Below are 25,156 nucleotides of genomic sequence, written 5' to 3'. Positions count from 1 at the left end.
AGGAATCCATAAAAAGACTGGACAATATGCCCGGCCCCAACCAGAATCAGCCTGACCCCCACCCTGGAAGGGTGTGCACAGAGAATGACAATAGACCCTCTAGTAAGGAACAAACTTACCATACCCAGACGGAAGCTGAAGCGAAAGAAGTGGGAGGAAGAGAGTGGAGCACACCCTGGCCCACCAAGCTCAGAGGACAACAGCCCCACTCAGAGCAGCCAACACACAGAGAGGACCATATGGCCGGCCCCACTATGAGATGCGACATTCTGCACTGACCCATAGCTCTACATGGGACAACACTGGAGACACAGTGTGGGATGTGTGACTAAGCTGACCCCACCACACTGAGGCAAAACACTAAAGGCGTGCAATAGACCAGCAAGGGGAACAAAACAAGGAAGTCCCAAAAGGGTATCAAAATAGACTTTGGAGCTACGGTGTGGCACCTCATCAGACTCTACTGGAAAACACTCCTAAAGGTCAACCCACAGACCTTGAACTATTTACAGGCTTTTCTTTCTTTTTTGTTTTAGATTGTGTATGTCATTGGCTTTTTTTGTTTGGTTTGGTTTGGTTGTAGTTGCCATTATTGCTTTGTTTTTCCGTGTCGCTTTGTTTGGTGGTGTCAAGATTTTATGTGCATATTATTATCTCTGCAGGTCTATCTAGATAAGATAGGCTGATAAACAATGAGATGAAAACAACGGGACCAAGGGTTCTGAGGGGCCATGGGAGAGTGGAAGGTGGGGGGAGGGAAGTGGTGTTAACCAACCCAGGGAACAAGGGAACAACGAGGGATTCAAAACCAGTGGCAAGGAGGGGGTGGGAGGACTGGTAGGGAGTGATCAAGGGTAATGTAACCAAGAGGAATTACTGAAACCTAAATGAAGGCTGAGCATGATAGTGGGACAAGAGGAAAGTAAAAGGAAATAGAAGAAAGAAGTAGGAGGCAAAGTGCATACATAGAGGTCTAAATACAGGCATGCACATATGTAAATATATTTTATATGATGATGGGGAAATAGATCTATGTGAATATATTTATAGGTTTAGTAGTAGAGTAGCAGATGGACATTTGGCCTCCACTCATGTACTCCCTCAACACAAGAACACTTTGCTCGACCAAATGGACATTCCATGACACCCACCTTCCTGACATGATCACTGAAGACAAATGTGTGCATAAGCCAATGTGGTTAAAAAAAACAAACTGATGGCACCCAGCTATCAAAAGATATAACACCTGGGGCCTTAAAGGCTTGAAGGTAAACAAGCGGCCATCTATCTCAGAAGCAACAAAGTCCACATGGAAGAAGCACGACAGCCTGTGTCATCACGGGGTGTTGAAAGGATCAGGTAGCAGACACCAAAGAACAAGAATCATCATTGTGTGCTCACCTTCCCCATACAAACATTGAAGACAAATGTGTGCATAAGTAAATGTGGTGAAGAAGACTAATGGTGCCCAGCTATTGAGAGTTATAGCATTTGGGGTCTTAAAGCCTTGAAGGTAAACAAGGGGGCATCTAGCCCAGAAGCAACAAAGCCCACATTGAAGAAGCACACCAGTCTGTGTGATCACAAGGGGTGTGAGGGACCAGGTATCAAGCACCAAAGAACAAAAAATCATATCATCGTCAATGAGGGGAAGTGTGGGGTGGGGACCCAATGCCCATCTGTAGGCAACTGGACATCCCTTTGCAGAGGGGTAGAGGGGAGATGAGTCACTCAGGGTACAGTGTAGCATCGATGAAGCACCCAACTTTCCTGTAGTTCTTAAATGATTCATCCCCCCCACCCCGACCTCACCCCACTATCATGATCCCAATTCTATCTTACAACCCTGGTTAGAGCAGAGAATGTACAGTGGTGAAGATAGGAACTGGAAACAAAGGGAATCCAGGTCAGATGAACCCCTCAGGATCAGTAGTGAGATTGGTGATACTGGGAGGGTGGAGAGAAGGTGGGTTAGAAAGGGAAAACCGATTACAAGGATCTACATATAACCTCCTCCCTGGGGGATGGACAACAGTAAAGTAGGTGTAGGAAGTCATCGGGCAGTGTAAGATATGATAACATAGTAATAATTTATAAATTATCAAGGGTTCATGAGGGAGGATGTATGGGGAGGGAGTGGAAAAATGAAAAATGAGGAGCTGATTCCAAGAGCCCAAGTGGAAAGCAAATGCTTTGAGAATGATGAGGGCAGCAAATGTACAAATGTGCTTTACACAATTGATGTACATTTGGATTGTGATAAGAGTTGTATGAGCTTCCAACAAAATGATTTTTAAGTGCTTAAAAAGTCAGCTTTTATGTGAGTATATACAGTATATAGATGATAGATAGATACAGTACAAAGGATAAACAGCTAATTATTCCACAGAGCAGTACAGTGAGTTCAGTTCAACTCACTTCCCTGAGACAGTTGATACACTGGCAGTCCTTAAAGTCTTGAGGGCTGCTGGATGCCAGTCAAGGAAGCAGACAGCTGAGTCTTCTGTAGAACAATACAAGCAATTCCGCCACAGGCAGCAAACAGCAGGGCAGGTCACCAACAGCCAGATGAAAGTGCCCGACAGTCCCCAGCTCAAGTGATGTATACACCAGTAGTGTGGAGAATCAGGTCACGAAGGAACTTCAAACTATAGTGACACAATCCACAGGTTGGGTGTCCCACAAATAGTGTAGCTCGCAAGTTGAGGCAGAGAACTACCTAAGGCAGCCATACGCTGTTCTGACCAGCAGAGAGTAAGAGACAGAAAGGCGAGATTTGCTGAGCCATTTATCTATTTGCCCTTCAATTAAACTGCAACCTTATTAATCCCACATGTGTTTCTTGGCCAAATAAACCTACCTATTACAGGTTATATCTAGAAAATGGCTCACACAGTTGAAGAGGCAGACAAGTTCCAAGTCCAGCGGTCAAGTGAGAGATTCCTTCTGACTCATGTAGCTCAGGTACTGATAAACCCATATTGGCAGGTCATACAACAGGCCCTGAAGGCACAAGACTCCAAGGTTAGCAGGCTGCTAATGACTCCCTGGATTGTCAGGCAACACAGCTACAGGCCATGGGCTGGAAAAACCAGAGGTCAATGATGGGCCACATGCAGGACCCTGACCCAGCAAAAAGAGAGCAAAGGAAAAATTGCAAGAAAGACTTAGAAATGCCAGTGGTTCTTATATGTATGATTCAGTTTCATTGATTCCATTCTTCTTATATGTATGATTCCATTTCATTGATTTCATTCTTCACACTGTACAACCATTATCACCACCATTAACAGAAACTCAGTGCTATGAAAGCAATAATGGCCACTTTCCCCTCCTTTCTACTTCTAGTAACCAATGAACTTTGGTCTCTATTCATTTGCCTAACTCATATAAGTAGGAGCCTAGCCATATGTGTCCTTTTATGACTACCGTATATACTCAAGTATAAGCCGACCAAATATCAGCCAAGACATCTCATTTTACCACAAAAATTGCATTTAAAAATGGGCTGGAAAACTCAGCTTATACATGAGTATATCTGGTAAGTTATTTCACTAAGTAGGTTTTCAAGGTTTATCCATATCAAAATATGCGTTAGGATTTCATTTTCTTTGTGGTTGAGTAACATTCCATTGAAGGTACACAGTATTGTTTGTTGATCCATTCCTCATTCTATATGTTGTTGACATGTAGACTGTGAATAATGCTGCACTTTGGCTTCTGCAAATAGTGCTGCAATGCACATGAGTCTAATGGGTTTTTGTTTGTGTTCCTTTGCATTCTTCCGGTTATATATTTAGGCTCAGGGTTTCTGGGACCTGTGGTAGCTCTGTTCACAGAACTGACAAACTTTTTCCAAAGCAAACTACTAATTTTCATTCCTGCCGGCAGTTCCATTTTTGCCATGTACTTGAAAATACCTGTTATTTTTCACTTTTTTGATCATAGCTATTCCAGTGAATGTGAGCTTTTACTTTATTGTGGTTTTGATTCACATCCTCCTTAATTAAAAGAATTATTCTTTTAAATGAGGTTTATGACACTTGTCTGGCATTATAAATTTTAATTACACTCACTTTTCACTAGTAGTTAGCTGTTTCTATTTCCTTTTTCACTCATTCCCTGTCATTCATTCACCAGTAAATATCATGTGCCAGATACTGTATTCAATGGGATGTTGTTTGGAGAGGGGCAGGATGATCCTCACTTTTAAAAACAGAAGTATGTAACAGAATAAGACTTTGTTTTATCATTTCTGCTTAAGCTTATCAAAAACACCGGAGCAAACATCTGAGCAACACAATTAAAAAGTGTATACAGTAAACAGCAACATGAGAAAGGGACATGCCCCTCCGAATAATCAGTCATTTGACATCAAACAGGTAGCATATGCCCAAAGACAAAATTCAGAAGGCAAGAGCGGGTAGAAAATGAGAAATTGTTGTTAGGTGCTGTTGCATTTTTCCAATTCATAATGATCCAACAGAATGAAATTGTCCAGTCCAGCATCTTCCTCATAGTTCAGCTGCTGTGTCAATCCATTGCATGGAGGGTCTTTCTCTGTTTAGATGGTTACCCTACATGATATTCTTTTCCAGAGACTGGTCTCTCTTAGCAACATGTCCAGATGGAGATAAAGTTTTGCCATCCTCGCTTCTAAGAAGCATTTTGACCATACCCCTTGCAAGACAGTTTTATTTGATCTTCTGGCAATCCGTGGTTCTCAATAGTCTTCACCAATGCTATAATTAAAATGTGTTGATTCTCCTGCAGTCTTCCTTATTCATTGTCCAGCTTTCCTATGCATATAAAGCATTTGAAACCATCATAGTGTTTTCAGCTGGGTTCAGTAAAGAAGCAAAACCAGTGTCACATATATACACACAGAGAGATGGATATCCAGGAAACAGCTCACACAGGTGTAGAAGTGGGCAGATCCAAGTCCAATCAGGTTTCTCATCCATGGGTCAGATGTTTCTCCTGCTCCACATAGCTGTGAGGGCTGATGGCCCCAACTAAGATTGGCGCGAAGACCACAGACTGGTGGCTGCAGAGGTGAATGAATCCAAGTTCAGCAGGTCAAATGGCCAACCACTGATAATTCCCAAAATTGATGGGCAAAATGTCAGGCCATTGGTTCAAGTTCAAAGAACGAGAGGTTGATAACTCAAAAGCAGGATCCAAATCCAGCAAAATGCAAACATGTCTTTCTGGCGTTCACTTATATTACAATTAAGCCACCCTCCAAGGAAAGCTCTTTTCCAGTCATCATCAGTAATTTCCCTACGTGTCATGACTGCAGGTTTGATCAGCTTCAGACTGCATTAATTAATAGAGTTCTTCAATTCTATCATCATTGGCTTTAGTGGTAAGTATATAAATTTAAGGAATAGTTGTACTAAATAGTATTCCTTCTAGGTGTATAGATATCTTATCACAGACAGTATTGTATTTCAAGAAAACTATTGAAACATTCTCTTTTGATGATGAATCAGCCAACATCCCTCCTGAATTTGTCATTCTCACCATAGTAAACAATATGCTTGTCTGATTCAAAATGTCTATTACACCTCACCATAGTAAACAATATGCTTGTCTGATTCAAAATGTCTATTACACATTCATTTAAGTTCACTAATGCCTATGACATAAATGGTATGCATTCCATTTCATTTTTAATGATTTCCAATTTCATAGATTTTTACTTCATGCATTCCATATTCAGATTACTGATAAATGTTTGCAGCCATATTTCCTCATTGTGAGTTGTGCCCAATCAGCAAGTGTAGATTTTGATAGCTTTGCTCTATCCACACCATTAAGCTCAATTCTCCCTGGGGAGGCGGGAGCTCCTCCCCAATCCTATCTGAAGTGCCTTCCAACCTGAGGAGCTCATCTTCTGACACTGGATCAGGCAATGTTTTGCTGCTGTTTAAAAGATTTTCAGCAAAGAGCGGATACATAAGCAAATGTGGTAAAGAAAGTTGATGGTGCCCAGTTATCAAAAGAGATAGTGTCTTGAGTCTTAAAGGCTTGAAGGTAAACAACCAGCCATCTAGCTCGGAAGCAACAAAGCCCACATGGAAGAAGCACACCAGCCTATGCGATCACGAGGTGTCAAAGGGATGAGGTATTAGGCATCAAAGAACAAAATATCAAATCATTGTGAATGAGAGGGAGTGTGTAGTGAAGACCCAAATCCTATCTGTAGGCAACTGAAAATCCCCTTACAAAAGGGTCGTGGGGAGGAGACAAGCCAGTCAGGGAGCAGTGTAGCAACAATGAAACATACAACTTCCCTCTAGTTCTTAAATGCTTCCTCTCCCCCGCGACTATCATGATCCCAATTCTACCTTACAAATCTGGCTAGACCAGAGGATATACACTGGTACAGATAGGAAGTGGAAACACAGGGAAACCAGGGTGGATGATCCCTTCAGGACCAGTGGTGTGAGTGGCGATGCAGGTCAAGGGTCGAGGGAGGGTGGGTTAGAAAGGGAGAACCGATTACAAGGATCTACATATAACCTCCTCCCTGGGGGACAGACAACAGAAAAGTGGGTGAAGGGAGATTTTGGACAGTGTAAGATATGACAAAATAATAATTTATAAATTATCAAGGGTTCATGAGGGAGGGGGGAGCAGGAAGGGGGGGGTAACAATGAGGAGCTGATGCCAGGGGCTTACGTGGAGGGCAAATGTTTTGAGAATGATGAGGGCAATGAATGTACAAATGTGCTTTATGCACTTGATGTATGTATGGATTGTGAAAAGAGTTGTATGAACTCCTAATAAAATGATTTTTTTAATAAAAGATTTTCAGCAGCTAGTTTTTCAGCAGTGATTACCTCTTCCATCTGCTTAGCCTATTCTTAGAATCTCCACTGAAACACACTCCCCATGGATGACCCTGCTAGTATTTGATATACTGGGTGGCATCGCTCCCAGCATTACAGCACACAGCGACAAACAGATAGATGAGAGGGGATACGAAAAAATGGAGGCAGGGAACATAGGGAGGAAGTAGGATAAGTGATATGACTTTGAATTTCATCCAATGACATGAAACAAAATGTGTATGAATTTTCAGGTGGAAAACTGATTGACTCTATAAACTTGCATACAGTTCAAAATAAAAAGTATATCTTTTTAAAGACAATGAAGTATATAATTAGATCAATATGATAGGACTATGAAGATGAAATAGGTGACTTTTTTCTTTGTTAATTTTATAAAAGGACTTTATATTTTTAGATTTGCAAAACACTGAGCAGATCATGCAGAGATTTTCCAAATACTCCCTCTCTCAACTACAAACATTCTTTTTTTTTTCTCAGTTGATTTTTTTTTATTGGGGGCTCATACAACTCTTATCACAATCCATACATACATCCATTGTGTCAAGCACATTTGTACATTTGTTGCCATCATCATTCTCAAAACATTTGCTTTCTACTTGAGCCCTTAGTATCAGCTCATTTTTCCCCTCCCTCATAAACCCTCAATAATTTATAAATTATTATTATTTTGTCATGTCTTAACTGTCCGATGTCTCCCTTCACACACTTTTCTGCTGTTCATCTCCGAGGGAGGAGGTTATATGTAGATCCTTGTAATTGGTTCCCCCTTTCGATCCCACCTTCTCTCCACCCTCCCAATATCACCATTTTCACCACTGGTCCTAAAGGGATCATCCACCCTGGATTCCTTGTGTTTCCAATTCCTATCTGTACCAGTGTGCATCCTCTGATCTAGCCAGATTTGTAAAGTAGAATTGGGATCATAATAGTGGGGAGGGGCGAACATTTAGGAACTAGAGGAAAGTTGTATAATTCATTGTTACTACACTGCACCCTGACTGGCTCGTCTCCTCCCTGCAACCCTTCTGTTAAGGGTATGTCCAGTTGCCTACAGATGGGTCTTGGGTCCCCAATCTGTACTCCCCCTCATTCATAATGATTTGATATTTTGTTCTTTGATGCCTGACACCTCCTCCCTTTGACACCTCATGATCACATCAAATACAAATATCTTATTCATTTAGTTACTTTTGATTATTAATGAAGATGGTTAGGGGTTATGTCAACTAGACCCTCCCAGCTGGAGTTAAACACGTCCAATAAGTGGTAGCTGGATGACCTTTTGTATAAGAACAAGATCAAGGGACCAGATATAAAGCCAGTGTCAGACCAATGCAGTGTGCCGGCAAGGACTGGGGAGCCAGTGGAGGGGCCTGAGGACTCGACCCCCATACCAGCCAAGTGGACAACTGCCCCTCACCCCAGAAGAATTTACTTGAGAGAATGGCACTGAAGCTGCAGCTAGGGGAAAGGGGCATGTTCGATCACAGCAAATGGGAGCAAAGAAGGGGGAAGAAGAGAGAGTGGAGCACATCCTGGCCCATCAGGTCTGGAGGATGATATCCCCAGCCAATGGACAGAGTGGACAATATGGCTGATCCCACTATGAGACACACCATCCCTTGATGGCCCAGGGCCCTAAGGGGGACAACACTGAGACTCAGGGCCTGGACTGACCCAGACTGACCCTGTGACACTGAGGCAAACCACTAAAAGCGTGCGGCAGAGCAACCATAGGAGTAGAGCAGGGAGCTCCCAAGGGAGTACAAAGGACAGACTCTGGGGCCAGAGCATGGTACGTACCCCATTGGACCTGACTGAAGGACACTCCAAAAGATCAAAAATCAGACCTTGATCTACTTACAGGTTTTTCTTTTAATTAATTTATTCTTCTATGGGTAATTGGTTTCCTTTTTTGTTGTCATCACTGTGTTCTCACTCATTACCTATCTTGCTATGACTTGACTTTTGGTGCATATTATTATTGCTACAGATCTATGTAGATAAGATAAACTGGATGAATAGTCTGGAGGAGAAAACAAGGAGACCAATGGTTCCAGGGAGATACGGGAGAGGGGGAGGAGGGGATAAGGAGGTGGTGCTGACCAACTGAGGGACAGGGGAGCAATAAGTAATCGAAAATCAGTAGCAAGGAGGGTGTGAGAGTCCTGGTAGGGATTCAGCAAGGGCAAGGCAACCTAAAGAAATTACTGAAACCCAAATGGAGGCTGAGCATGATAGTGGGACAAGAGGAAATTAAAAGGAAATAGAGGAAATAACTAGGTGACAAAGGGTATTTATAGAGATCCAAAGACTAGAATGTACATATGTAGATATATTTATATGAGTATGGGGAAACAGATCTATGTGCATTTATTTATAGGTTTAGTATTAAGGCAGCAGATTGACATTGGGCCTCTACTCACACACTTACTCAATGCAAGAACACTTTTTTCTATTAAATTGGCATTCCAGGATGCACACTTTCCCGACAAGATTGCTAAAGAAAAATGTGTGCATAAGCAAATGTAGTGAAGAAAGCTGATGATTCCCGGCTATCAAAAGATATAGTGTCTGGGGTCTTAAAGGCTTGAAGGTGAACAAGCAGCCATCTAGCTGAGAAGCATCAAAGACCACATGGAAGAAGCACACTAGCCTGTGTGTCTACAAGCTGTCAAAGGGATCAGGTATCAAGCATCAAGGAACAAAAAATCATATCAATGGGTGCACACCTCCCTGATACGATCAATGAAGACAAACGTGTGCATAAGCAAATGTGGTGAAAAAAGCTGATGGTGCCCGGCTATCAAAAGGTATAGTGTCTGGGGTCTTAAAGGCTCGAAGATAAACAAGTGGCCATCTAGCTCAGAAGCAACAAAACCCACATAAAAGAAACACACCAGCCTGTGTGTCTACAAGCTGTCAAAGGGAATCAGGTATCAAGCATCAAGGAACAAAAAATCATATCATTGAAAATGTAGGTGAGTGCAAACTGGAGACTCAAAGCCTATTGGTAGCCAACCAGACACCCCTTACTGAAGAGTTGTGTGGAGGAGATGAACCAGTTAGGGTGCAGGGTAGCAATGATGAAACATGTAACTTTACTCTAGTTCTTAAATACCTCCTCCCACCACTATCATGATCCCAATTCTACCTTACAGATCTGGCTAGACCAGAGGATGTACGTAGGTACAGATAGCAACTGGAAACACAGGGAATCCAGGACAGATGACTCCTTCAGGACCAGTGGTGAGAGTGGCAATGCCTGGAGGGTGGAGAGAATGTGGAGTAGAAAAGGGGGAACTGATTACAAGAATCTACGTATAGCCTCCTCCCTGGGGGAGGGACAGCAGAGAAGGTGGCGGGGGGAGACATCGGACAGTGTGATATATGACAAAATAATAATAATTTATGAATGATAAAGGGTTCATGAGTTAGGGGGAAGTGGGGAGGGTGGAAGAAAATGAACAGCAGATATTAAGGGCTCAAGTAGAAGGCAAATGTTTTGAGGATGATGGCAACAAATGTACATGTGTTCTTGACAGAATGGATGTATGTATGGATTGTGATAAGAATTATATGAACCCCCAATAAAATTATAAATTTTTTTTAAATAACAAGATCAAATGGAGACAATTCCTTGCTGCCCCTTCACCTTTTTCCTTACTGGAACTTCACTAGGACTCTGTGTCTGCTCCAGGGGCAACCTCATATGGGCCACCCAATGCTGAAAGCTGTTGGTGCCCTGCCATACTTCCACACAACTCTGGGTCCACATGACTCTACACCTATTGGCCTATGATCTCTCTACTCCCTGCTTCAACTTTTGGCAACATCAGCTTGCAGCTACGTGAGTCTGAAGAGGGCTCCAGCTAGCATTGGACTTATGGGCTGCAGTGCCTTCTTGCTATAAAGTTGCTTCTTGGCATAAAGGTCTTTCTTGTACATAAATGAGTTTCACTAGTTCGTTTCTTTAGACAACCTAGCCTGACACAGGCAACAATCAAATCATGAATCATTATCTTTGGTATTAGCATAATCTATGTAAGTGGACAATTTATTTAACTTCCTTGTGCCTTTGTCTTGGTTTCCTCAGTTTTAAACCAGGGAGGAATATATTACCTATTCTTCAGAGAAGATGAAATGTGATAATCCAGGTACAGCACTTAGCTAGTAAATAACTCACACTCACTGTCATTTAGTTGATTCTGACTCATTGCAACCCTATAGGACAGGGTAGAATTGCCTCTCTGGTTTTCCAAGACTATAAGATCTTTACAGGAGTAGAATGCCTCCTTGTTCTACTGTGAAGTGACTGGGGATTTCAAACTCCTCACCTTGCAGTTAGCCAACTAACACATAACCCACTATGCCACCAAGGCTCCATGCAGTATGGCTAGAAGAACCACAGTAAGTAATTCACTGTGCTGCAGTCTGGCATTCCCCACCTCCAGTTTCATTTTTATATTGCTTTTCATATATATATAATATATATACATATATATATCCAGTACTTTGCTTAGCCTTACTAGATATTTAGATGTCTTACTAGATATTTAGATTTCTACAAATTATGAAGATTTATAATCTCTGGAGAAGTGCTTTTAAAATATAGGGTAGGAGACAATTGGGTTTACCGTTCTTTATTATGTGCAGAACTTAATAGTCAAAGTTAAGCAAGAGACAGAATAAGGAGGTAAAGCCAATGGTGGCAGTCTAGTGGTCCTACAGTGTGGTTCTCTGGAACACGTCTCCTCTGTCATCCCTACTCCATGCCGCAGTCTCAGGCACTTAGCTCCAGAGCAACATAAAAATTAATTCCTGACTCTCATCCACTGCTGGTGGGCCTGTAAGTATGTACAGCCACTATGGAAATCAATCTGGCGATATCTAAAACAGATGAAAATAGAGTTACCATATGATCCATTAATCCCCCTACTGGGCATATACCCAGAAGAAGCAAGAAACAAACCACAGTTCACAGTTGCAAGGAGCTGGAAGCAACCCATATTTTCATCAACTGACGATTGGATTAAAAAACTGTGGTATATACATACAATGGAGCACTACGCATCACTAAAAAGCAGTGATGAACATATGAGGCACATAGAGGCATGGGAAGAACTGGAGGAAATCATGCTAAGTGAAGTAAGTCAGGCACAAAAGGACAAGTACAACATGAGCCTGCTGAGGTAAGTATTTTAAAAAATGCAAAAAGGGCATAGGGAAAAGGCTACTGTATACAAACATTTCTGGGGTGAAGACTGTGTAGTATGGCAGAGACCAGATCAAAACCAGGGATGCACATGGTAGACAATGGTGGAGGAGGTGGGGAAAGGAAAATAAAAGGATGAATATAAGGAAGAAAAGGGGAGTGGGGGCATGGGGCACTAACCCACCCAAGGGGAGGGTATTGTTTATATCTCCACAGGGAAAGTGGGACCAGACTTCAACCCAGTGCCGCAAGGTGTGAATGGAACATTCCGGCGTGGAGTAGGGAACCAGTGGAGAGGTCTGGGAGCACCAAAAATTAAGTGGATTCCTGCCCCTCCCCCGAGAATAATTTGTTTCAAAGGACAACATTGGTTCTGCAGCTCCGGGAGAGGGATATATCTGATCGGAGCACACGGGAGCAGATGAAGGGGAAGGAGGAGAGAGTGGAGCACAGCCTGGCCCACCAGGCCGTGAGGATGATGTTCCTGATTAGAGCAGCCAGTTCACAGAGAGGACAAAAAGGCTGGCCCCACTATGAGACATGATGCCCCTCAGTGACCAATGGCACTACAGGGAACAGCACCAGAGACACAGTGCGAATTGCACCTGACATGATCCCACCACACCGAGGCAAAGCACTTGGGGGAGTGCAGCGGGACACCAAGAGAATGGAGTGGCAAGGTCCCCAGGGAATGCTGAAAGTGGACTTTGGGGCCAGGGCGTGGTGCCCCAACAGACTGGACTGGAAAACACTCCGAAAGGCCAACAAATGATCCTTGAACTAACTACAAGCTTTTCTTTCTTCGTGTGTTTTGTTTTGTTCTTTGTCAGTGGTTTGTTGTGGATGTTTTGCTGTCCGGTTGCATACTGTTGCTTTGTTTTACTCTGTCTTGTTTTTGTGCATGTTATTATCTCCACAGGTCTGTCTAAATAAGACAGGCTGGATGAACTATCTGGAGAAAATACAATGGGACCGACAGTTCCGGGGGAACTTGGGATAGGGGGAGGTGGGTGGGTAAGAAAGTAGTGTTAACAAACCCAGGGACAAAGCAACAACATGGGATCCAAACTGGTGGTGAGGGGGGATTGGCAGGCCTGGTAGGGAATGATCAAGGGTAAGATTATGTAAAGAAGAGGTATAGCTGTAATCCAGGTGGGGACGGAGCATGATAGTGGGGCAGGAGGAAAGTCAAGGGAAATAGAGGAAAGAGCTGGGAGCTAAAGGGCATTTATAGAGGTCTAGATAAAGACATGTACATGCAAATATATATATGAGGATGGGGAAATAGATCTGTGTGTCTATATTTATAGGTTTAGTATTAAGGTGGCGGAAGGACCTTGGGCCTCTACTCAAGCACTCCCTCAATGCATGAATACTTTCTTCTATTAAATTGGCATTCTATGATGCTCACCCTCCAACACAACTGCTGAAGCCAAAGCGGGTGAACAAGTAAATGTGGTGAAGAAAGCTGATGGTGCCCGGCTATCAAAAGAGATAGTGTCTGGGGTCTTAAGGCTTGAAGGTGAACAAGCGGCCATCTAGCTCAGAAGCAACAAAGCCCACATGGAAGAAGCACACCAGCCTGTGTGATCACGAGGTGCCAAAGGGATCAGGTATAAGGCATCATCACACACACAAAAAAATATCTTACCATAGTGAATGAAGGGGGAAGTGCAGAGTGGAGACCCAAAGCCCATTTGTCGGCCACTGGAGATCCCCTCACAAAGGGGTCTAGGGGAGAAGATGAGTCAGTCAGGGTGCAATGTAGCACCGATGAAGAATACAGCTTTCCCCCAGATCCTAAATGCTTCCTCCCCCCACCCTACCCCCAACTACCATGATCCGAATTCTACCTTGCAGGGCTGGATAGAGCAGAGGTTGTACACTGGTGCATATAGGAGCTGGAGGCACAGGGAATCCAAGGTGGATGATACCTTCAGGACCAGGGGTGTGAGGGGCGATACTGGGAGAGTAGAGGGTGAGTGGTTAGGAAAGGGGGAACCGATTACAAGGATCTACATGTGACTTCCTCCCTGGGGGACAGACAACAGAAAAGGGGGTGAAGGGAGATGCTGGATAGGGCAATATATGACAAAATAATAATCTATAAATTATCAAGGACTCATGAGGGAGGGGGAGCGGGGAGGGAGGGGAAAAAAAGAGGACCTGATGCAAAGGCTTAAGTGGAGAGAAAATGCTTTGAAAATGATTAGGGCAGGGAATGTACAGATGTGCTTTATACAGTTGATGTTTGTATATGTATGGATTGTGATAAGAGTTGTATGAGCCCCTAATAAAAATGTTTTAAAAAAACCTAATTCCTGGTATCTTGCTTTTATACTTAACATTCCATTATATGATTGCATCAAAAAGTTAGGGAAGAAATGGATTGAAAAGATACTGGGATTTCTCCACGAGCTTCTGGAAGCCCCCTTGTGCAATCTGAAAGCTGGAATTGTAATAGCACTAATGCAAGTAGTAGTAGCAATAGGAACAGTAGCAGTCAATGCAGATGGAACTTCACATATTCCAGGCCCTAAGCTTTTACACACGAGACCTTTAAAACATTGAAGGAGGAGGGTGGATATCCATTATCTTTTAATTCCATTTCCCCTTGAACTTTGTGGAACCCTCTCCATATTAATGTATTACATCCTCACAATAATCCTATGAAGTAGGTCTGATGACCCTCATTTTATGAGGACATGGAAGCAAAGATTAAATTTAACTTATCCAAGATCAGGAATCCAACAAAGTAACAGAATGAGGATTTTATGCCCAGGCTATCCGTGTGATTCCCAACGCCATGGTTGGAACTTGTGTTCTTTATTGCCTTTTAATCATCTATTATTGATGACGTGGGAGTCAAAATTAATAAACTCGTAACACTCACGCTTAGGTTGATCCCAGCTCATGGCAATCCTGTAGGATACAGTAGAACTTTTCCTCAACTCTTTTCTGAAGAAAGCCTCGTCTTTCTCCTTAGAGCAGCTGGTCATTTCGAACTGTCGACCTTGAGGTTAGCAGCCCAACTTGTAACCCACTTCACCACCAGGGCTCCTGGTAAGCATATACCCCCCCATCCAATATGGATTTAACTAGTTAAGTCTCTAAAAAAAAAGTATCCAAAAAAGTATAATTTTGTTCCTCACTTTCTGTGTGCTGAAGCAATTCTTTCTACACCCCCAACAAACGTTGAGTGGGGTATATTTAAACTCCACAAATGAAATTTCACTAAGCCATTTATCTATCTTACCTTTCAAGTGCTTCCCCTCTCTCCAGGCATTCTGAGCATCTGTAGTGGGTATTACCTACCTCTTTGGGGCAGTTGCTAAGGGAGCACACCCTCTAGTGGTCTCATCCTGATTTGCAGCCAGATGCAGCAGCCACACAACAGACTTAGACATTTCTCCTATTAGGAGCCCTGGTAGTGTAACGTGTAAATTTTGGGCTGCTGAGATTAGCCTTCTGAAACCACCAAATGCTCTGCAGGACAAAGATTAGATTTCTACTCCCACAAAGAGTTACGGTATTGGAAACCCACAGGGACAATTTTACTCTATCCAATAGGGTTTCTATGAAGCCGTATTGACTTAGCGGTGAGTTTTTGGTTTCCCTATTACTGGTGCAATGACAAAGAACAGATAGAGTATTTCTTAACTGCAGAAATGACACTATCCTTAAGATTGATGGAAAGTGGGAGGGCTAAGGGAATTTGGGAGCAATCAATGAATAAGGAAGGTAAGTGGGAGCATTAGAAATGTTTGTGATGATGTATATACAACTTTTAAAGTATATGATATGATACAGGATATATGTATGGTATATCAAGAAAACTATTTAAAAGAAAAAAACCAACTGATCTATGGTTACCTTGGTTGAGGAGGAAGAGTTTTTGCTCAGTGGCATTGAGTTTATTTTAATGGTGGTGGAGCAATTTGGAGAGGGATATCAATAATGGCTGTACAATAAGAAGAGTATAATCAATAGCACTGAATTATACATCCAGAAGTTGTTGAATTAGAGAATGTTTTGTGTATATTCTTGCCTAAAGTGAAAAAAATACATGAACAAGTACAAGGAAAAAGAAATGTTTCAAAATTGATTGTGGTAAAGATTGTACAACTCTTCTTGATATGATTCAACTGTTGACTTGTATGACCTGTGGGTGAAGTGCCAATAAAACTGCTAAAAATTTAAAAAGTGATAGAGCAATCCAAAACCAGAGGAGGGAATAGTATTAAACTTAAATTCTAAGCACCCAATTTGCAGGTTATGGATGACAGTGAAAGCCCAAAATCCAGTGCCAGAGTCCCCACGTACATTAGGCCTCCACTGAATGGTCCGCAACTTAGAGCCATTATCGGGAACATGAATTGTCTTGTCCTCTGTGACAGTTATGTAATCTGTCAACCTGCAAAGAGAAGGAGCTAGCCTGTCAATCAGGCCACAGCCAACAGGGCCTCAGTGTGGGCATGGCCTTCTCCTGAGGATTCTGAGAACTCCTGACTTCCTCCCTCAAGGTGGGACACACACTCTCTCTCTGCTTCATCTTCGCATTGACAAACCACATGGAGACACACTGATGGAGCCAGAGCTGTGGAGCTGGAGGAGCCACATGGAGACCCCTGCCAGCGCTGAGATGCTTTCACAGCAGCTGCAGCCACTATACCAGGGGTGCTCAATACGTAGTGTGGGTAGACCGCATGACATTAAAAAAATAGACGTAAGCCTATTGTCAATCCCGTCACTTAACTGATATACAGCGCAGCCAATCAGATGCAATCTTAGGTGTCAAACGCATGCGCAAACTGCGCTAAGTGCGCAAAACTGACAAGATGGGAGGGTGAGGTGGAAAGGAGGAACCGATTACAAGGATCTACATATAACCTCCTGCCTGGGGGACAGACAACAGAAAAGTGGGTGAAAGGAGACACCAGACAGTGTAAGATATGACAAGATAATAATTATAAATTATCAAGGGTTCATGAGGGAGTGGGGATCGGGGAGGGAGGGGGGTAAAAAGAGGACCTGATGCCAAGGGCTTAAGCGGAGAGCAAATGTTTTGAGAATGATGACAGCAACAAATGTACAAATGAGCTTGACACAATGGATGTATGTATGGATTGTGATAAGAGTTTTATGAGCCTCCAATAAAATGATTTTTTAATGACAAAGAAAAAAACTGACAAGCTAAGTTATTGCCAATTTTTAGCCCTTGATTTTTTTTTCTCTTAAACGTGAGAAAGGGTATTAAAATGAGTGGGGGAGCTGAACCAAGTAAGAAGACAAAAACATATCACTTTCATACGAAATGGGAGATTTTGACACTACAAGCCGACATTCAGCTGAAGTCCAGAGCGCATGCACAGTTCTGGAACTTACTCTCAGAGGGAAAGTACCCAAACATGAGAGAATGTGCTACCTCCTTGACTGCATTATTCAGCTCTACTTATTTATGTGAGTCAGCCTTTTCCCACATAAAGATCATTAAGTCCAAGTACAGTTCCACCATGACTGATGATCATTTGGAAGTGTGCTTGAGGCTGGCTCTCAGCAGCTCCTGTCAGGACTATGCATCCCTGGCTCATTCCATTCAGTGCAAGTCATCAGAGTAAACTCAGGTAATGACAAAAAAAAGTACATAGTTAATTGTGTTGTGTTGTGCTATATGGACTCATGCAGTTATGCAAGGTACATAAACATACATATAAAGAATTCTCAATGCATTTATGAATAAATATAATAAACAAAAATAAATGTTTTGCATTTTTGTAGTTGGTAGATCATTTTTACTTCATCATTTTATAAGTAGCTCGCATGCTGAAAGATTGTGAGCCCCCTGCACTAGATTTTCCACCCGCTGGCCTGCGATCTTCCTGCATTCGGTGTCATTGCATGTTTTGCATGAGTCTAAAGAACTTATGGACTAGTATCGGGCATATGGGCTAATATTGGAGTTATAGACTTGATCTGGATTGGGCTGGGATGTTTTCTCAATATACAAATGCTCTTTTATATTAAGCTCTTTCTTATACACGAGTCTTCCTGGACTTCTCTCTCTAGTTAACCCGGACTAAACACATCCTCAGAGTGAACTGTAATGTAATGACTACAGAAACAGACTGAAATCCAATATTGTACCCTTTGTTTTCCTTTTGGACTACTTTATAACTTGTTCTAGTTTTTCTATTTTCTGCTTTCTTTTTGATTGAGGTTGTTCTGCGTTTTACGTTGTCGGGGTTTTTTTCTTTTTTAATCATTTTATTAGGGCCTCATACATCAATTGTGTAAAGCACATTTGTACATTCTTTGCCCCCACCATTCTCAAAACATCTGCTCTCCACTAAAGCCCCTGGCATCAGCTCATTTTTCCCCTCCCTCCCTGTTCCCTCCTCCCCTCATGAACCCTTGGTAATTTATAAATTATTGTTTTGTCATATCTTGCCCTGTCCGACATCTCCCTCCACCCACTTTTCTGTTGTCCGTCCCACAGAGAGGGGGTCATATGTAGATCCTTGTTATCGGTTCCCCCTTTCCACTCCACCCTCCCTCCACTTGTCTATGTTTCAAATTAGTTTCATTACATGAAATCCAGGGTAGGTAGATCAACACAGACAATAACTATTGTTCTTTGGGGTTATGACCGGGAGAAAGACGGGCTTTCTACCCTCGTCTGAGTCTTGGTGCCCCGCCTACAGGGTCTTGAGGTTCATGGACCTTTCCCTCCGACTCCATTAACTCCACCACAAGGAAGAGACACGGGTAACGGGCTGCCAAGGGCGGCTGAGCAGAAGCCACACAGAAGAAAAGCCTGAGTGACTGTACTGGATCAGGAGCGCTGGCACAGAGTGGGGCACTTAAAAAGACTGTCCTGAATCCTTGGTAAATCATGGTGGGCATGAGACTGGAGGTCTCCTACCTCTTAAAAGGACTATTGGAGTCCTAGATGGTAATAATCTGTCCTTCCGAGAACACGAGGAGCCAAGCAATGAAAGAGCCCCACCTCCAGCTCGGGTCACATCCTTGGCAAACTTACTCTCTCCTGTCAGAAATGTAGTAGACAGACACTTTGGTCAAATGAGACAGTCGATTACTCTTCGTGGAGACAGCAGACCCCTGGCTTCCTTGCAGAAGTCAAACAGCAGGTCAGCAGTCCCAGCACCCACCGGAAGGAGAAGCAGTGTTCTCTGGTCAAGATGTTACACGTCAACATGAAGGAGTCTAAATACCAAAGAAATCGAGTGCCAGGGGGAAATCTACGAAATGCCCCAAGGTGAACAGCATTTAATTTTTCACACTTGCAAGAAAGGTCTACCATGATCCCTTGTTAAAGCTGTCCATTCACCCCGTTACTGAAGGGTTATGGGGAGGAGATGAGCCAGTCACGGTGCAGGATAGCAAAACGATAAAACATACAACTTTTCTCTGGTTCTTAAATGCTTCCTCCCCCCACTATCATGATCCCAATTCTACCTTACAAATCTGGATAGACCAGAGGATGTACATTGGTAAAGACAGGAACTAGAAACACAGGGAATCCAGGACAGATGATCCCTTCAAGACTAGTGGTGAGAGTGGCAATACCTGGAGGGTGGAGGGAAGGTGAGGTAGAAAGGGGGAACAGATTACAAGGTCTACATAAAACCTTCTCCCTGGGGGATGGACAACAGAAAAGTGGATGAAGGGAGATGTCGGACAGTGTAAGGTATGCAAAATAATAATTTATGAATTATGAAGGGTTCATGATGGAGGGGGGAGTGGGAGGGTGAGAAATGAGGAGCTGATATCAAGGGCTCAAGTAGAAAGCACATGTTTTGAGAATGATGATGTCAACAAATGTACAAGTGAGCTTGACACAATGGATGGATGTATGGATTGTGATAAGAATTATACGAACTTCAGTAAAATGATTTTTTTAAAGTTGTCGATTATGTCAGAGAGGAACTCACACAGACATTTGGTGATTTGGGCACTTACATACCTCTGCATGAAGATTTGTTGGCAATAATAGAAGCAACCAAACCTGATGGAACAGTGGAACACATCCTTGTGAACTGGTTGTCAGGCTTGAATGCCCACAAGTCCACTGTAGTAACCAGCTCGCAGCGAAAGCTCTTCTTGATCAAAAGAAACAAGACCCAAGAGTTCAAGACTTCCTCCAGCGATGTCCTGAGTATCCTTTTCAGTTGAAAACTACATCTCTGGAGCTTCTTAGATATTCCTTGAAGTTACCTGGCCAAATACCCTTAACTGATCAAAGAAATTCTTAGACATACTCCCCAAGACCATCCTGACGTTCAGCTTCTGGAAGAAGCTGTACTGATAATCTAAGGAGTTCTCTCTGATATAAACTGGAGGAAAGGTGAATCAGAATCCCAGTACTCCACTGACAAACTGGAATATCAGCATGCAGAGCAGAAGGATCCTGGAACGGAAGCAAGTAAAGTATTGCTATGGCATGGGGAACTGATGAATGAAAATAAACATAAACTTTACATTTTCCTGTTTCAAGCCATCTTGCTTTTGACTTGGCCCAGATTCAGCACCACTCTTACCAGGTTACCAGCAGCCAATTCTAGTGCAGGAGCTGGAGCTGGAAGGCCTGCAGGATGGAGCTGTGAGGATGGGCGGGTCCTTCTCAGGTGCTTTCAGCAACTCAGATAAAGGTAAAGATATCCGAGTTTCTCTGCCACAACCTCTGCCAGTCTCATACACCCCAAGCCAACATGTTCCATCATCAGCAGTGGTTCAATTGCATTTGAGCAGCGATGGCCCCTTTCCAGGAGCCACCAGCCCCATGGCGTCACGGGTTTGCCAGAGCTCAGTGATGAGTAAAGAGAACAGCCTGTCCACATGCAGCGTGTGGGCACTGAGAAGGGTTTCAACAGTGCCGTGTCCTTCAAGTAGACATGGATGAAAATGCTCCCGGATGTGGGCCCAGCATGCAAACAGCTGAAGAGAGCAAGAGTGGAAAAGCAAACCAGATGCAGTCTGGGTTCTGGAAAGCAAGGGACGGAGCCCAGTTAAGTGGCAAACTAAGAGACTTTGATATCAAGAAAGCTCTGTGTTCACTGATGAGGACACTGTATTTATACATGTGTACAGTTGTTTTTGTTTTCCTTATGAGTGTGGAAGTATTATAGGGATTACTTTGTACCCAAATTAATATTCTCCATGTTTTCAGGTTTTTGTTAGCTTTAATTTTTTAGTTTAATTTTTGTTAGTTTTAATGGCAGCTAAAGACATACACGTAAATTACCATATATACTCATGTATAAGCCAAGTTTTTCAGCACATTTTTTGTGCTGAAAAACTGGGGTTTGGCTTATACACAGGTGAGTGGTACCCCAGCGAGGTGTAACATCTCGCTGGGCCCCCACTCCCCCAGGTAACGGGACGAGTGCCCGTTATCTTGCAGGTTATTGCCGTTTCTCTGCTGTTCAATTCAAAGCCCCACCAACACTGCAGGGCTTTGAATGTTTGTTTACTCACCTCTAACTAATCAGAGCCGTCCTATGACGTGGAAGGCTCCAATTCGCAGAAGCACCTGTAGTGATTCACTTACACCAGCAGCTGAACTGGTAAGAATGTGTCAGTGGCTGTGCTTCATCGCTCCCCTATGGTCTCTGTGTTAATTCACATCCTGCATCCCCCGCCCGCATGGACTGCCCCCCCTCCTCCCAGCTAACAAATCATGGGGCGGGGGAGGGGGGACATTACCATAAAAGTTCTTTTTCAAAGTCTTGGTTTTTTATCCTATTAGAAATGAATACTCTTGAACCAAAACCAAAACGCCAGTCATATGAGGCTGGTTTCAAAATGAAGGTTGTGTCAAGAGCAGAAGAGAGCATTAACAGTATTGCAAGTAGGGAATTCTGTGTTGACAAAAAGCAAGTGAGGGAGTGGCAGAAAATGAAGGCTGACTTGGAACAGATTCCAAAAGCTCATCGTGGTTTAACGTCTTTTTATGGGACTCTAGAGAATGAATTGCATAAATGGGTTATGGAGTGTCGTCAAAATGGTTACTGCGTAACATGCATGGGAATCCGCATATGTGCTCTACAAATGGCTAAGGATGACAAATATAAAGCACCAGACATTGAAAAATTTGCTATGTCAGCAGGATGGTGTACCTGCTTCATGAATAGGTTTGGTCTACTATGTTTGAGACAAGGAACAAAGATTTCCCAGAAATTGCTACAAGACCTTGAAGAAAAAAGTATGCCATTCCAGTCATTTATTATAATACAAAGAAGGATTTATAATTATGACCTGGCAGATATTGGGAATATGGAAGAAACTGCCATGACTTTTGATCTTCCAAGCAACAGAACTGTGGCAAGTTTAGGAGAAAAAAAAACACATTTTTCTCAAAACCACAGGAAATGAAAAAAACACTTTACAGTTGTTCTATCATGTTTGGCTAATGGAACTAAGCTGAGTCCTGTCATTATTTTTAAAAAAAAAACCTTGCCTAAAAAGATCAATTTCCCACCAAGAATTACTGTGCATGCACATGTTAAAGACTGGATAGATGAAGACAGCACAAAAAAATGGCTGGAAGAAATTTGGAACCGAAGACCAGGAGCAGCCTTAAAGAAAAAGCCATCGTTACTTGTTTGGAATATGTTCAGAGCCCATCTATCGGATGACATAAAAAAATTGGCAAAATCTAGTCAAGTTACTTTAGCCGTTATTCCAGGTGGGCTTACATCTGTACTGCAGCCTCAGGATGTATCTTTGAATAAGCCTTTTAAAGACCATGTGCGAAGGATGTGGCATGAATGGATGTCATCTGGTCACGCCCGACTAACAAAAGGAGGATATCTCATGAAGCCTGACATAGAGTTAATAGCAAAGTGGGTTCGGGATGCATGGGAAGACATTCCAGAAGACATGGTGCGACGTGCCTTCCAGAAATGTAGTATTAGTAATGCTATGGATGGCAGTGAAGACTGTGCTTTGTATGAAAATGACAGCAGTGATGGTGATGACGCGATCTCAGTGAGGACAGCGTCTATGATGACCTCACACCAGCTGAAGCTCTGCATTGGGATACGGATGATGATGAGGAATCCAGTTTTGAAGGATTTTAACTCTTTACATTTTAGCTTGGTTGTTGATTGAGCTCAGGGAATAGTACTCTTAAGGTATCATTGTTGATACCTTATTGTTTTTATTGAACCTATTTTCCACTTACTGTTTTACTAATGTTGCTGGTTTACTAATGTTAAGTGACTTGTCCTTTTATTACCCCATTGATGTCTTTTCCACCCTAGGCTTATACTCGAGTCAGTCAGTGTTTCTCGTTTCCCAGGTAATAATTAGGTGCCTCAGTTTACACTTGGGTCGGCTTATATTCGAGTATATACGGTAGTATTTTTGTTTGTTTTAAGAACACAATTTTCTTGGTTTATTTAGCACATGCAAGCCTGGTATCTTTGGATAAAGGAAACATGCATAAAATGGGTTTTCGCCTGATTGTGGATTTGTCATGACTTTGCAATACCAACCAATTGTGCTATTTACAATATTTGACCAAAATTTGACTTTTTCAAATATTGGAATTTTACCAGTATCTCTTTCAGAAATCTTACATGCAGAATTTGAGATAACATTGGCATCTAAAATTTACATGAACTATACAGATATACTTTGTGGTATTTCAAAATTTATATTGAGTTGTAACTTCCTTGGAAAACAAACCATAAAACCCTTACAGGTTTTCCATTTTATCATCTGGAATGCTTTATATTAGTTCATTTTTCACCGCATATTCCTCGCTTTTCACTCATTTAACCTGCCAAATCATTTAAATGCTTTTGTGAAGTAGCATTTAGTATTTGCTTTTACTTTTTTTACTTGATGCCTTTTCAAATCAACATGTTCTGAAAGTATTTTTCGTCTATTTAAAATGTGTGTGTACATGCACACATATATATATACCCATAAATTTTTAAATCATATTTATTTTACCAAGTGAAACCAAGCCATACTGGTTTTGAGCCAATAAAGAATATTACAGTGATTAAAGTGTAGCATTTTGGGGTGGTGGAAGTAGATGAAATGACTTAGTATATTCTAGACTACTGAACGAAACCACCTTAAAAACTGAGTGGAAAGTCTCAGCATGGGCTGAAAAGGAGAAACAGAGTGATTGGTAATAGGTTTTTGTGGGTTGTTGCGTGTTTTGTTTCGTTTTTAAGGAGGCAAAAGCGAGTAGCTGTGCCAGAATGTGAAGGACAGTAAAGCGCAACTTGAGGGCATGTAGTAAGTTGAAGGTTTGGGAGACGCGAACTGTATTTGACTTGGTTTACCATACCTGCAACTAATGAATATGAAAAGAAACAATGAAATGTTTTTAAAATTTCACAAGGTACGTTAATTGTGGTGGAGTTATTCAGAGGATGGGAAAAGGCTGGTGACCGTTTCACTGCAGTCTGCTACCTGAGTGATAATACCTCACAGTAAAACAGCACTGAGAATCATAGTCTTTGAAAGGAGTACACAGGGAGGACCCAAAACCCTATGTTATGGCAGGTTTATAATGCTGATCAAGTTAAGTACATGTTGATTATTATGTGAAATATATTTGGCCAGTGAAAATGAAAATTCGAAAAGAATGTAAATAGATCACTCCAAATTATTTCTTTGTTTAAAGGAACTATACAATTAAACAACAACTATACAAAAAAATAACAACTATACAATTAAACAAACAACCACAGCCTCAGAAACTCACAGGGGCAGTTCTACCAAGTCCTCTCAGGGTCGCTGTGCAGCAGCATCAACTCGATGTCAGTGAGTGAGGCGGTTGGGGAGAAACGGGGAGCAACTAATCATGGATACAAGAATTGATTGTGGTGATGACCGCACAATTAATGTATTTAAAACATTGAATTATATGATACACGAATTTTGTCTATAAAGCCCTTAAAATTTCAATAAATGGAATTTTTTTTAAAAAATAAAAGCTATGGATAGAATGCAGTATCACAATTGGCAATGTTACTCCTGACTCAGACACAAGTAATTCAAGCATGCCAGAATTTTTTTTTCTTTAATAACATCCGTATCT

The 25,156-nt window shown here is 42.2% G+C and overlaps 1 pseudogene; it reads left to right on the top strand.

The window, feature by feature from the left end:
• The first annotated feature begins 2,883 nt into the window (after positions 1–2,883).
• On the top strand, positions 2,884–21,221 carry LOC142451654 (neuroepithelial cell-transforming gene 1 protein pseudogene; annotated as a pseudogene).
• The last annotated feature ends 3,935 nt before the right edge of the window (positions 21,222–25,156 follow it).

This window comes from Tenrec ecaudatus, chromosome 6 (genome assembly GCF_050624435.1).
Source record: "Tenrec ecaudatus isolate mTenEca1 chromosome 6, mTenEca1.hap1, whole genome shotgun sequence".
In the NCBI taxonomy this organism is placed as follows: domain Eukaryota; kingdom Metazoa; phylum Chordata; class Mammalia; order Afrosoricida; family Tenrecidae; genus Tenrec; species Tenrec ecaudatus.
This window is presented reverse-complemented; position numbering and strand designations above follow the sequence as displayed.